Raw genomic sequence first — 13,099 nt, 5'->3', positions numbered from 1 at the left:
GATACTTTGGTGGATACGCTTAAATTCAGAAAGAAACATTTGAGTCTTGAAAATGTTTGAACATTTTATGACAAAGCGTAAGAAATTTATGATTTAGAGGGAAACCAGACATATGGCCTGCTATAGCGAAACATCATCCGCTTCGTTATTAATAAGCTGAAATTGTTGCTCATGTGAACAGCTTAGAGCCATCAAGAGGAAGCAGGTCCTAATTTCCATAGGAAGGTCGTTGGATAAGCTATGGAAACAATAATTTTTTAAGTTAAACAACTTAAAATCATGTAAATATTACAGCAATATATTTTGACCGATTACAAAAAAGTACTTATCAGTTTTTTTTCAAGCGCAGTCATTACTATCCCAATTTTATTTCTAGGGTATCGGCGATGAAGACATTTGTTTCCCATTGTTTTATACAATTTTACGAGATTAGTGTTGTCCAGGCAACTACTCAGAAATTTATATTTTTGAATGTAGGAAGGGGGAGGGTTGTTGAAAGAGGGGTTCATTCTAGGAAGAAACTGAGACCAGTATACAGAAACGTGCATAATTATATTACAAATTATGAAAATAATGAGTTATCGACAGGGGCTGGACCCAGAGACTTTGTACTGAGCGTTTTGGGCCCCACAGTCAAGAAACATTGGAATATACTAAAGTTGCACCAATGGCGCCATCTGAAATGTTTCCAGGGGCAAGCCTCAAATGACACAATAGGTTTTTTTGAAACCTAAACTTAACTCTAGCCCGAATGTTACTATTAAAGAAGACGGAAATCAGAGAGCATTGAACTTAGAGTGATTTTTTTATTCTTATTGATAACTTTATATTTCCTCCCCCTTCTAAAATAAAACTCTTATAGAAATAGATGTCTAGATTAAGGTTTTTGCCTACTTTATTTTTCAGTGTCTTATTGGTTCTATTTAGTATTTTAAAAATGTCTTTCCATTTTGCCTTTTTTTTTTCGGTCAACTGAAAGCATTGGAACGGAAGGCCGTACCAAGTGTTTTTTTGGGGAGGGGGTATTTTTCTGGGGCTAAAGAAAAACATCTGAAAACAGATCGAAATTTAATTATAGGCATTAAGTAAATAACATGTAATTATTATTACATGTTTTTGCCTTTATTTTTCAGTGTCTTATTAGTTCTATTTAGTATTTTAAAAATTTCTTTCCATTTTGCCTTTTTTTTTCAGTCAACTGAAAGCATTGGAACGAAAGGCCGTACCAAGGTTTTTTTTTGGGAGGGGGCATTTTTCTGGGGCTATAGAAAAACTTTTAAAAACAGATCAAAATTTAATTATAGGCATTAAGTAAATAACATGTAATTATTATTACATGTTTTTGCCTTTATTTTTCAGTGTCTTATTAGTTCTATTTAGTATTTAAAAAATTTCTTTCCATTTTGCCTTTTTTTTTCAGTCAACTGAAAGCATTGGAACGAAAGGCCGTACCAAGGTTTTTTTTTTGGGGAGGGGGCATTTTTCTGGGGCTATAGAAAAACTTTTAAAAACAGATCAAAATTTAATTATAGGCATTAAGTAAATAACATTTAATTATTATTACATGTTTTTGCCTTTATTTTTCAGTGTCTTATTAGTTCTATTTGGTATTTAAAAATTTTCTTTCCATTTTGCCTTTTTTTTTCGGTCAACTGAAAGCATTGGAACGGAAGGCCGTACCAAGGGTTTTTTTGGGGAGGGGGCATTTTTCTGGGGCAATAGAAAAACTTTTAAAAACAGATCGAAATTTAATTATAGGCATTAAGTTCCGTTTTTTCAAGTCGGACAACAATTAAGAGGGGGCTCAAACTCCCTAATCTCCTCCCCCTGGTTATGGCTTTGATGCAAAGTGAAGTTTTATCTACTAGAACAATCTAAAAATAAAATTTTTAATTAGAATGGTCAAATACAATGTGCCTTTAAAAGTAAGCTAAAGTGCCTTTTGCTTTTGGGCGGGGCTGGATAAAATCTGTTCAAATCTGTTCAAGGGCCCATCTCAAGAGCTTGGAAAAAATTGATACTCTACATTAACTGACATTGTATCTAGGCTAATCACTTTGAAGCAAGATATACTTGATTATTAGAAAAGCGTTCCACTTCTTTGTAATCGATTTAATAAATAAGCAAAAAACTTTCTTTATGACGGACAAAATTTTGGTAGAAGTGGCGGAGGACACAACTTGTAGCAAAGCACAGTAATTGATGGAATGGAGCAGAAAATCTAGGAAATCAAATGAAATTTGGAACAGTCATTGTATTTCTGGAGTCAACAATGTCCCAAAGGCAAAATCATCAAGTAGTGTAAATCCCAAAGGAAAAAGATTTCATAGTTTTCCATCAGCGCTTCGATCATTTATTTAATGTTTCACGTGATAGTGTTGACGGAAGACCGCAACAAACGTGGAAGTGCAGTGTTTCAAAGTTTTTGCGGGTCAGGATATTTTTAGCATTTTCTGACCGAATTTGAACCTAATATTTTGAATTTGATCTTCTTGAAATTAAGCAAAAACAATATACAGACATTTTTTCATTTACCATAATGTCAATTAAAAAAAATAAATAAATGAATAAAAAACAAACTTTTCCAAGAAAGAAGTTTTTCACAGAAAAGTAAAGAGCTATGTTAAACCGACGACGAGCATATATATAATGAAATATTTATTTGAACTTAAAACGAACAAATGTCACTATCAATGAATAAATGAAACCCAAAACACCCAGATATTACAACGTATAACAAAATTAAACATAATTAAAATTAAACAAAATTAAAAACACGTCGACCGTTTAATTAACTTTTGATTTTCAAGACTCTCCTCCAAGTAAATATCGTGAAGCAATGATTATCCGGGGTGCATCCAGGTCGTTAGAAAGACACATTTTCAATATTTCAGGAAGGGCTGAGGGTATAAGTTGAAACTTTAATGGGATGTTGAGGGGCATATTAAACTAAATCAAAAGCCGCTAGATAAATCAACGTTATCCAAATAGCATACTACAGGAGCAGCTAGAGGGTATTGTGTTAAAACTTCCAGAGTGAGTCAAAGGCACAGCTTAGATACCAGTATACAGTTATGAAAACTCCTATCTTGCCCCTGAGAAGCTTTTGGTACAGAGCTCTGAACTGGGCGCCTCCTCCTAGCCCGCGCTCCAACGCGTAGATCGTACTACAACACCATAGGCGGGAATGCAGTTTTGTTTTGTTGCATACACAGCTTAGATACCAATATTGGTATCTAAGCTGTGTTGCCAGTTTCCTGTCTCCAGCCGCTAGCATCGCTACCGCGCATTGTGTCCCAAAAATAAATTTCACAACTGTTTTGGTATCTAAGCTGCGGTCGAAGGGGATTTTGAACTAAATTAAAAGACACTCTAAGTATTCGGGTTTTGAAAAGGGTGTACCTACAATATATCAGGAACACCTGACGGGACTAAGTTTAAACTATTATGGGATATCGAGGGGATGTTGAACTAAATGAGAAGACACTACGTGCATCTAGGTCGGCTAAATGATGTATTTGCGATATCTCAAAAGTTGGCAACGGTGTTTAGACTTTAGTCTAAGTAGTAGGCTATAGAATTTAACTTTTAGGGAAGGGGACAGTAGCCATACTCTTTTTTGTAGTGATTTTCGTTCACTTTGCATATTCAGTTTAATTTTTAATTCGTTTTAAGATTTATTTATTCATTTATATTAATAAATATTGAATGTTTGTTTGCTATGGATGTTAATTTAATTTTATTCATTTTGGGTATCATTTACACTTGAATAGCAAAATATTTTTGATTTGTGTATTTCGCAAATCAAGCACAAATCGGTTGATTTGTCCGTTTAATCTTCTCTTGTTTTAAGATTTATTTATTCATTCACATTAGTACCTGTTGTGTGTTTTTTTTTTGCTATGATTCTTTTTATTTGTTTTTCATTTGTTCTTTAATAGTAATTTCTTGTCGTTTTTGGGTTTGAATTATTATGGTTTTTATTTCTGCTGACCTTAAGTTTAATAAGGCCCTTACTTCTCATATGAAAACCTCCTTTTTTGGAAAGTTCGTTTTGATTGCCAAATTTTTCAAGTTTTAACATTCCACAATTCAAGATAGAAGTTTTTTTTTTCAAAATTAAAGTTATATCGAAGTATTAAAACTATTATCAAAGTAGCAATGTCAAAGTAGCAATATCAAAGTAAAAAAGTATCAAAGTAAAGAAAGTATCAAAGTAACAATAAGTAACTTGCAGAACTTACAGTCCTTGCACCGTAAATCAAAGTCGCACCGTAAATCCGTCAATCAAAGTGCCCAAGTAACAATAAGTAACTTGATAACTTAGATCCCTTGCCTCAGGGGCTAGAATATCTCAACCCCGGAAGCATATTTATATGGCTTTTGGACTATTTTGAACAAAATGGCTATCTCAAAATGTTGACCAGGTGCATTTGGAGAAAAGGAGTTGATGTCTGGTTATACTTTCATCCCTTTTGACTCTTAAAAAAAAGAACTATAAATCTCAATTTTCAATCGAATGATCCCCCTCCAAAGTTTTACGACCATCCCTTCTAAATGAAGTGCCTCTTGCGTACTCCAACAGTCCTCAGCAGTACCAACTCATGAAAATGTTGGGATTAAGCCCGGGAATGGGGGCTAAAATGTGTTTTCGAAAACCCAGGGAAGGACATTTTTTTGATCTTTTTAATAAAACACTAGACTGAATTAATAGTTAAGGGCTGCTTCCAGTTTCAGTTGTGTAAACCGAATTTTACGTCAAACATCATGACACAAATACTATCGTTTTGTACAATTATTTGTTTATACTTGGTCATTAATGTTTCTAAAAAGTGAGAAACGAGGGATTTCAAGGAAAAGATAATAAGTTTTCCCAAAAACACAGTCTAAGCACATACACTTAAATATGAAATAAGAGGCAACGCTATAAAGTTGCCTATAGTAAAGGCCATAAAGCTTCAATGTTTTATTTTTCATTATTTTTTCCCCGAGAGGCACTTCCAATGAAAGTGGTGGTCGTAAAAACTTCAGAAAGGGCTCATTTGATTGAAAATTAGAAATTCTACTTATTTTTTTTTAAATCAAAGGTGATCGAAGATGTTGAGAGGAAAGTGGGAAAAATATAGGATGCTAAGTGGACACTGCCACTATTAATGCAACTAATACTGCTATTACTTCTAACACGACTGCAACTACTTTTAAAACGAAGGGTATTAAAATGAATTTTCCAGCGAATATTTTGGGACTATGCGCTTATTAGTTGTCAGAAGACAATACAGAAATGTCTAAGGAGCGACCGTGACTATAGAGTTAAAAATTGCATTGCAGGTGGTGGGGGATAGTTGCTTAATATTTGTCTATATTCAAGGCTCTAACATAATGGGTAGAAGAATTCTATCAGCCCTATTGAACCCCAAGGTACCACTGCTACTACTAACAAATCACCACAGCACTAAGCGGCCTGAGGACAACAAAGCTACGCACGCTTCCTCCTCCATCCCAATCTATTCAAAGCCTCCTTCTTTACACCCTCCCAGGAAGTTCCCATTTCCCTTAAATCTTTCTATATGACATCCTCCCACTCCAACCGTCATTATTGAAATCTGTCATTATTTATCCACAGAACTTGCCCTAACAATCTCAACCTCTCTCTCATTATAGCCCTAGAAAGTAAGATTGAACCGCGATTATATACAGACTACTGTTTGAAATACGCACAGACAGCCGGGTACCCAGAACAAACCGCCGACAATTTATCTGGAAAACGTCTAGTAAGTTTTCGTCTGTTTTTTTGGAGCGTCCATGCTTCACAACTAAACCTGACCACAGTTATCACCGTAGCTTCCAATACCGTAATATTGGTTCATAGAATTATTTTCCTATTCTTCCAAAAAAATTTTCAATTGTAAAAAAATACCTTGAACCTTGGCTATTCTACTTTTTTAACACTTTCACTGCTTCCACCGTCTTTACTAATAATTAATCAAAATTACTTTTTCCAAAAATTGAATTTTTCAAAGAAAAGTAAAGAACTGTATCAAACCAAAAATTAGCAAAACTATAATCAAATTATCCACCAGCGTAAAACCACCACAAATCATTATCAATAAATAAAATGAAACCCAAAACCAACAGAAATTACAACTAATAACCGAGACAAACTAAAAAACGAGCAGAGATTAACATGAGTAGGGCCCACAACTCTAGTGTCTTTTCAAGGTCATAACATAATTTGAACTTAACTGAAAAAATATATTTTAGATATTTCCAGTTTTATAACTATAATGAATAAAAACTTGTTAAGATTTTAAGAATTAGACATCAGCATACGCACATTAAAATTACAATGCACATTCATTTGTATTTTTTCAGCAAAGTGTAAATTGCTTTTTTGTCAAAAAGGTTTTTTATTTAAAGTCTTATGTGGTTCTTAATTGGCTTTCTTAAAATTTTGATTGGAAGTGTTTCGAAAATTATAGGCTAAATAGAGGGGCTGATTACCCTACAGTTACTTTTGACTCTAAGAAATGGCACCTGAACTTTTAATTTCCAATCATAATAAGCTTCTTTAAAATATCAATGGTATTACTAGCTATGACAGAGTAGCGCTGCCTATAATATTGCTTATGTTCCTTTTTATTACCTGTATGCAAATAGTTTTTTAGTTTAGCTGAAACACTCCTAAACCTTCACTAAAAGTTTCAATTTAATGCCTTTAGTGACATTAGCTATAGCAACCGTAGAAGTAAGGAAACAGGTGGCGGGTGCAAGAATACATTGGAATTATATGATTTGGTGCTATATATTTGCACATTATTGAGCTGGGCTGGGGATCAGGTTACCCCCCCCCCTAATATGCAAATATATATCCTAAATTTATTTCTAAATTATTATTTTTTCATCATGTTTTGGTATTTTTCATTAGGGTTATTCTAACTTCACTTTTTGAGTGTTAGCAGTACAATGCATAAGTAGAGGTTAAAGGAATTGATCTTTTTGCCATGAATCTTTACCATTGAAGAATTTGTTATATTTCACTTAATTTGGTATGTAAAAATTAAGTTTTTTCTGTTTTCCTTGATAATTTTATTTTATATATAACCTTTTATCTTCAAATGTATTCCCCTTTTCCTCCTGTGCTTACCATTGCTACTCTGGTGCCCTCCCCCTGCAATATTTTTTGGCGGGTGTCCATGCTTAATTCAGTTGTTCCACAACATCTAATTCCTGAGCAATTATTAACCCTCTATAAAGGCTAACCCCAAGATAAAAACAACAAAATTAAAAAAAGAAACGGTGGTAGATTTAGATTTGACATTCAAAAATTTTGCTAGATATAATTTTCTTACTTTAAAAATTGTTGCTCCTTCCCCCTGCCCCTCTGAATGAAACTAAGTTAATCTATAGATTATATTCAAATTCAGGAAATAGCTGATTTTACGGAAGTAACTCCAAAACATGATTCATAGCAAATTGTATATTATAGTCAAAAGTCGGAATTTTGCTATACTTTACGGATTGTTTTCTTGTAAGGTATTATACTATTTTCATACTTTTTTTTGCAAATGGTTGGTTTTTATTTCTTACTCTGCTACCTGATATCTATGTTTGAAAATTGATCAAACAGTTAGTGGTAATGAACGGTAAGTAACTCGACCCAACAGGAATCAATACTCTAAAAAGAACAACTGCAAAACAAAACAGAGCTGTTTTCGTTTTTCATATTCTTTTTTCACCAGGTGATGTATCTCTACTGATATATCTCTTCTCACGAGATGTATGTATCTCTTCTCATGATGCTGCTTTTTAAAACTTGTTCAAACTAAAAGCTCATTGAGTTTTAATGTCGTTATGTGAAAATTTACTTTTAAATCGTTGTTACCCTTTGTCTTTGTGGGCAGGTTTTCACCTACTCCACTTCTCTTCAACTGAAAGTGAAATATATGTCCAAATCTCGCTCAAATAGCCAAATTCTCTCAAATTGTTTATTTGTCAGGTGAAAGAATCTTAAATGGGCCGGTCGCTACCAAGGTGTATATACAGCTAAAGCAGGGAAAGGGAAAGCTGGAACGTGGAAGAGTAGTAGCCTAAAATAGCCACACCAAAATGTAGCATCAATTCTTTGTTTATTTTGGGGATCAGGGCAGCACAAATATCACAGCTTCATAATGGATGTGACTGACAGGCTGGCAATCAATATTACTCTCCCAGAAAATCAAATGGCGCTTTTTATTACATTTGTTACTATTTTACAAATTTTAGGTATAAAAACACTTTGCTCAAAGCTAAGCTGTCAAAATACAAGTTGTGCTGCTAAAGTGTCGGCAGCTTTTTAAATTCTGCTTCTGGCAGCTTTGAAACTTTTTGCACACCTGCACATACTACCTTTTTCTTAATAGATCTTCCCCTTTAAGTATTTTCTGAAAGTTCCAACTTAAGACCTAAATCTATTCTTGAGGTACGCTCTTTTGATAATCTGCACGCACATAGTGTGTTTTGATTCAGTTCGAATTACCCCTGAATATTCTGTCAAATATTCACCTTCATACAGGTAGTCTTAATTGTATTAACATCATAGTAGTAGGAACAGTAGTAGCAGTGCTAGTTCATTATTATTATTAATACACAACATATTATTATTAGTGCACAGGATGACTGGCCCTCATCCCCCCCATTCCACTTCCTGGCTGAAGGGCCTTGAGACGGAGATCAGCACCGCCGGTTCGGACCTTTGGGATCTAGTGCCGCATCCTTTACTCTTTCTTTGTTTTATTATTATTAGTAGTAATAGTAATAGCATCAACATTAATAGCAGTAGTAGCATGTATATTTTGCCTTTTGGTTGACTCATCATCTTATTCATCATGATCCTAAAGTTTCCTTTTGATACGATAAGCCGTTCCGAAAATATAGCATATAAGTCTTGGCTAGTTGCCCTCGATCACTTTTGACTTTTAAAATGGAACTAGAATTTCCAGTTTTCAACCAAATAAGCCACCTCTAATTTTCATACGACCTTCGCCTCTACAAAAATCTTAAATGCCCCCAGGATACAACTTACAACCCTTGCACCCAGGCTCTGGTGAATTGTATCCACCTAAAAGCTTTTTTATATGATATTTGGATTATTTTTAATAAAATGGACATCTCAAAATTTCTGTTGGAAGCATTTCGGTAAAAATGAAATACATAGGTGTTGGGAGGGGTGTATCTGCCCTCTGATCACTTCGGCTCCCAAAAAGTGCACTAGAACTTCTGGTTACTAATCCAATGAGCCCCCCTATGAAGTATATACAAGTACCCTTTCTATAAAAACCTTATATGCCCCCATGACATTACTTACAATCCTTATCCCAGGACTCTGTGGGTAGTGTAAACCCTGAAAGTATTGTTACATTTTTTTGGACTATTTTGGGCTAATTGGATATCTCAAGATTCTACTCTCATACGTTTGATGAGAAGAAGGGTTGTCGAGGGGGCTAGTTGCACTCCATCACTTTTGACTCTTAAGAGGGAACTAGAACTTCCAGTTTTCAAACAAACGAGCCTACTCTAAAGTTCATACAACCATCCTTTCACAAAAACCTTTAATACTCTGGGGCATGACTTACAGCCTTGTCCCTAGGCTCTGGGGGTTGGCTCAACCCCAAAAGCTATTTTATATAATCTTTGAACAATTTTGAATAAAATACATATTTCAAAATTTCTATTGAATGCATTTCACGAAAATATGACTTGTGTTTCGGGAAGGGGGTAGCTGCCCTTTGATCTTTTTGACTCTTAAAAGAACACTAAAACTTCTGACTACCAATCCAATGAGTTCCCTCCGAAGTCCATAGGACCACCTATTCAACAAAAAAAACCTTATATATCCTCTAGCCATTTCTTACAGCCATTGTCCTAAGGGCTGTCTGGTTGTAATCTTCCGTAATATTGTTACTGGACCTTTCAACTATTTTGAACAAAATAGCTATCTCAAAATTTGGATTGGATGTATTTGGGGAAAGGATTGGCATGGGAGAGGGCCTGGTTTGACTATTAAAAAGGGAACTAGAACTTGCACTTTCCAATGGAATGAGCCCCTTTTGAAGTTTCTTCGACAATTCCTTCCACACAGAGTAAAAAAAGAAAATAGTATCATCAGAATGATCTAAGTTGAGAAAAATTATTTCCCCCCATTTAATTATGTGTTCTCGCATTGCCTTTTCAGTGCTCCTTATAGTACAGTCAATCCAAATTAATTTTAGTGGTTGCCTCAAATAAATTGCAAAAGTTTGGATTTAGTATCATTTGAACCGGAAAAAAATTCTCGGCAACATATATAAAATCGGTCAAAATCAGTCCAGGCGAAATTAACGTTTTTTCATCTTTTTTTCTATAATAACGACTTTAAAAAAACTACTTTGCACTTTTCAAAAGTCGGTGATAGGAAAATCTGGTACGCAGATCATGAATTTGGACTCAGTTTTGTGTTTTGACCATCCCTGAGCCATTTCTCCCCTCACACACACGCGCGTGACATAAAGTGTGCATTAATATACGTTGGATATTACGCGAAGTCGGATCCCTGCAGAGAAAATTTACACTTCCTATGCTGAAAAGCCAAGAAAAAGTAGTGTCCTAGTATCTTGCATATTTTGTGCCCCCCTCCCCACGTACACCCAATCAAATAAATGGTTTTGCACACATCTCAAAATTGCCCGGCATCTGCAATGACCTTCAACTGACGGATGTTTCGTATCACACAAGCGACCAGCAGAAAGAGTCTGGTCTTTCAAAGCAGCACAGGGACTGCAAAGACCACAAATAGCTATTGACTTTGTCGAGCCGCCGTCTCCTTTCGAGAGTGATCCGCTATCTCTTCGAAGCTACTGGCATAACTGCTGCAGAAAAATGAACGCCAAAAAAAAGCAGTGGAAGTTGGGGAAAAGATTCTTGACGGAGTGGTAGGGAAATCACCGAAGGAGCATTCGTTCAAACGGAACGACTAGGCAGTTCTTATGACGGCGAAGCAAAAAATAAAGAAAAAATGCCCAACACATGAACCAAGGTTTTGCAAATTCTTATATTAACTAATAAATACCAGACAGTCAGACCCTCATCCCATCTAGCCTATGCCCACCGCTTAAAGTATGGATGCTTCAAGTCGTTGAATGGTTAGACCATTTCTCTGTCGGTAATCAATCGTTAAACATGCTTCCAACAATTTAGTTCTTTCTCATGCCCATATTCACCGCTTAAAGTACGGATACCTTCAAGCTATGGCTAGTTGCAAATATATTTGCAACTAGTCAATATAACTGCAAATTTTTTTCCCCCAGCGTGAATTAGCCGATTAGAACCGGCAACAGGTTGACTCTAGTTCGGCATTGTGGAGTGACATGCATTTCACTTATAATAGAAAATTTTCAATTATAATTGAAAAAAGGCAGGGGTAGAACCTCAACAGGTTGACTCTAGTTCGGCATTGTGGAGTGACATGCATGAGAGGAAAATTTTCAAGTAAACTACTATCAATCAGCGTGTGTTCCCAGGGGAGACCCTCCAACAAGGCTGGCTCTAGTTCGGCATTGTGTAGTGACATGCATCATGAGAGGTGTAGCATAAGTGGGAGAAAGTAACAACGGCAATCAAAGGGGTAAAATCAACTTTGACTTGATGCCCACGTAATTGCACTATTTGCCTTGGTTTTTTCTACAATTGGCCACGACTTGACTTTTCCCACAACTATTTCATGTCCAATTCAAAAATTGTTCAATTTAGACCCTTCATTGCTGTTTTAGCATTTTCTAACTGTATCCAGAAGACTGAATATGGACGAGGAATCTTCATTTAAATATAAGCTTTGCTCTTATCCTGCGGCGCTTTTTGACAATCCTGGAACGTTCCGAAAACCAAATAAACCAGAGCTGGCAAAAGCTATCAAGCGACTTTCAGAAATTGATATTATTGGTGAAAAGCTTAGTCTGACTTGCACCTACGTCTTAGACGGGGGCGCTTTGCTTCACAGGATTCCCTGGGCGAAATAAGAAATATATTTGGAGATCATAGACCAATGCTGGAACTACGTTTTGGCCAAATATCCAGACGTCATTATTGTATTTGATAGCTACGACATCGCTGCTTCAACTAAAGATGTGATTCATCTTAAGAAAAACCGTGTCACTGGACGGGAAGTACTGTTTAGCCCAGAATGAGACTGACCACTAAAAAAGAGGAATTGCTATCGTGCAAATGGAATAAAGCCCGTCTCGTCAATTTACTTTCTGATTATTTACGAGCCAAAGGTTTGAGAGCCATCCAAGTTAAAGATGATGCTGGCTTGCTTATTGCACTTACAGCGGTTGACTGTTGGAAGACTTGGTATGGTGTAGCTATCGGTGACAATACCAACTTATTGGTGAATGCTACTTTATCATTGTCATCCTGAGCACCACAAGATCTACCTGCACAGTGAGCCTAAGGCAATCACTTCAGACGCAACTTGGGACATCAAATCCATTAATAAGAATATTGGGACTGAAACCTGCAAACTGCTTCCTTTTGCTCACACAATTCTTGGCTGTGACACAGCTTCTCGTCTGCATGAGCTTGGCAATGGGATTGCGCTTAAACCGCTGAGAGACAACGAATTGCTATCGTGTAAAAGGAATAAAGCCCGTCTCGTCAATTCACTTTCTGATTATTTACGGTCCAAAGGTCCGAGAGCCACCCAAGTTAAAGCTGATACTGGCTTGCTTATTGTGCTTACAGCGCTTAAGTGTTGGAAGACTTTGGATACTGTAGCTATCGGTGACAATATCGACTTATTGGTGAATGCTACTTTATCATTGTCGTCCTGAGCACCACAAGATCTACCTGCACAGTGAGCCTAAGGCAACCACTTCAGACGCAACTTGGGACATCGAATCCATTATTAAGAATATTGGGACTGAAACCTGCAAACTGTTTCTTTTTGCTCACTCAATTATTGGCTGCGACACAGCTTCTCGTCTACATGGACTTGGCAAAGGGATAACGCTGAGAGACAACGAATAGTTTAGGGAAAACACTTCAACGTTTTCTTGAATTGATGCTTCAAAAGAAGAGATTAACGCAG

The sequence above is a fragment of the Artemia franciscana genome, chromosome 4, assembly GCF_032884065.1.
Source record: "Artemia franciscana chromosome 4, ASM3288406v1, whole genome shotgun sequence".
NCBI lineage: Eukaryota > Metazoa > Arthropoda > Branchiopoda > Anostraca > Artemiidae > Artemia > Artemia franciscana.
Note: the sequence above shows the minus strand (reverse complement) of the source record.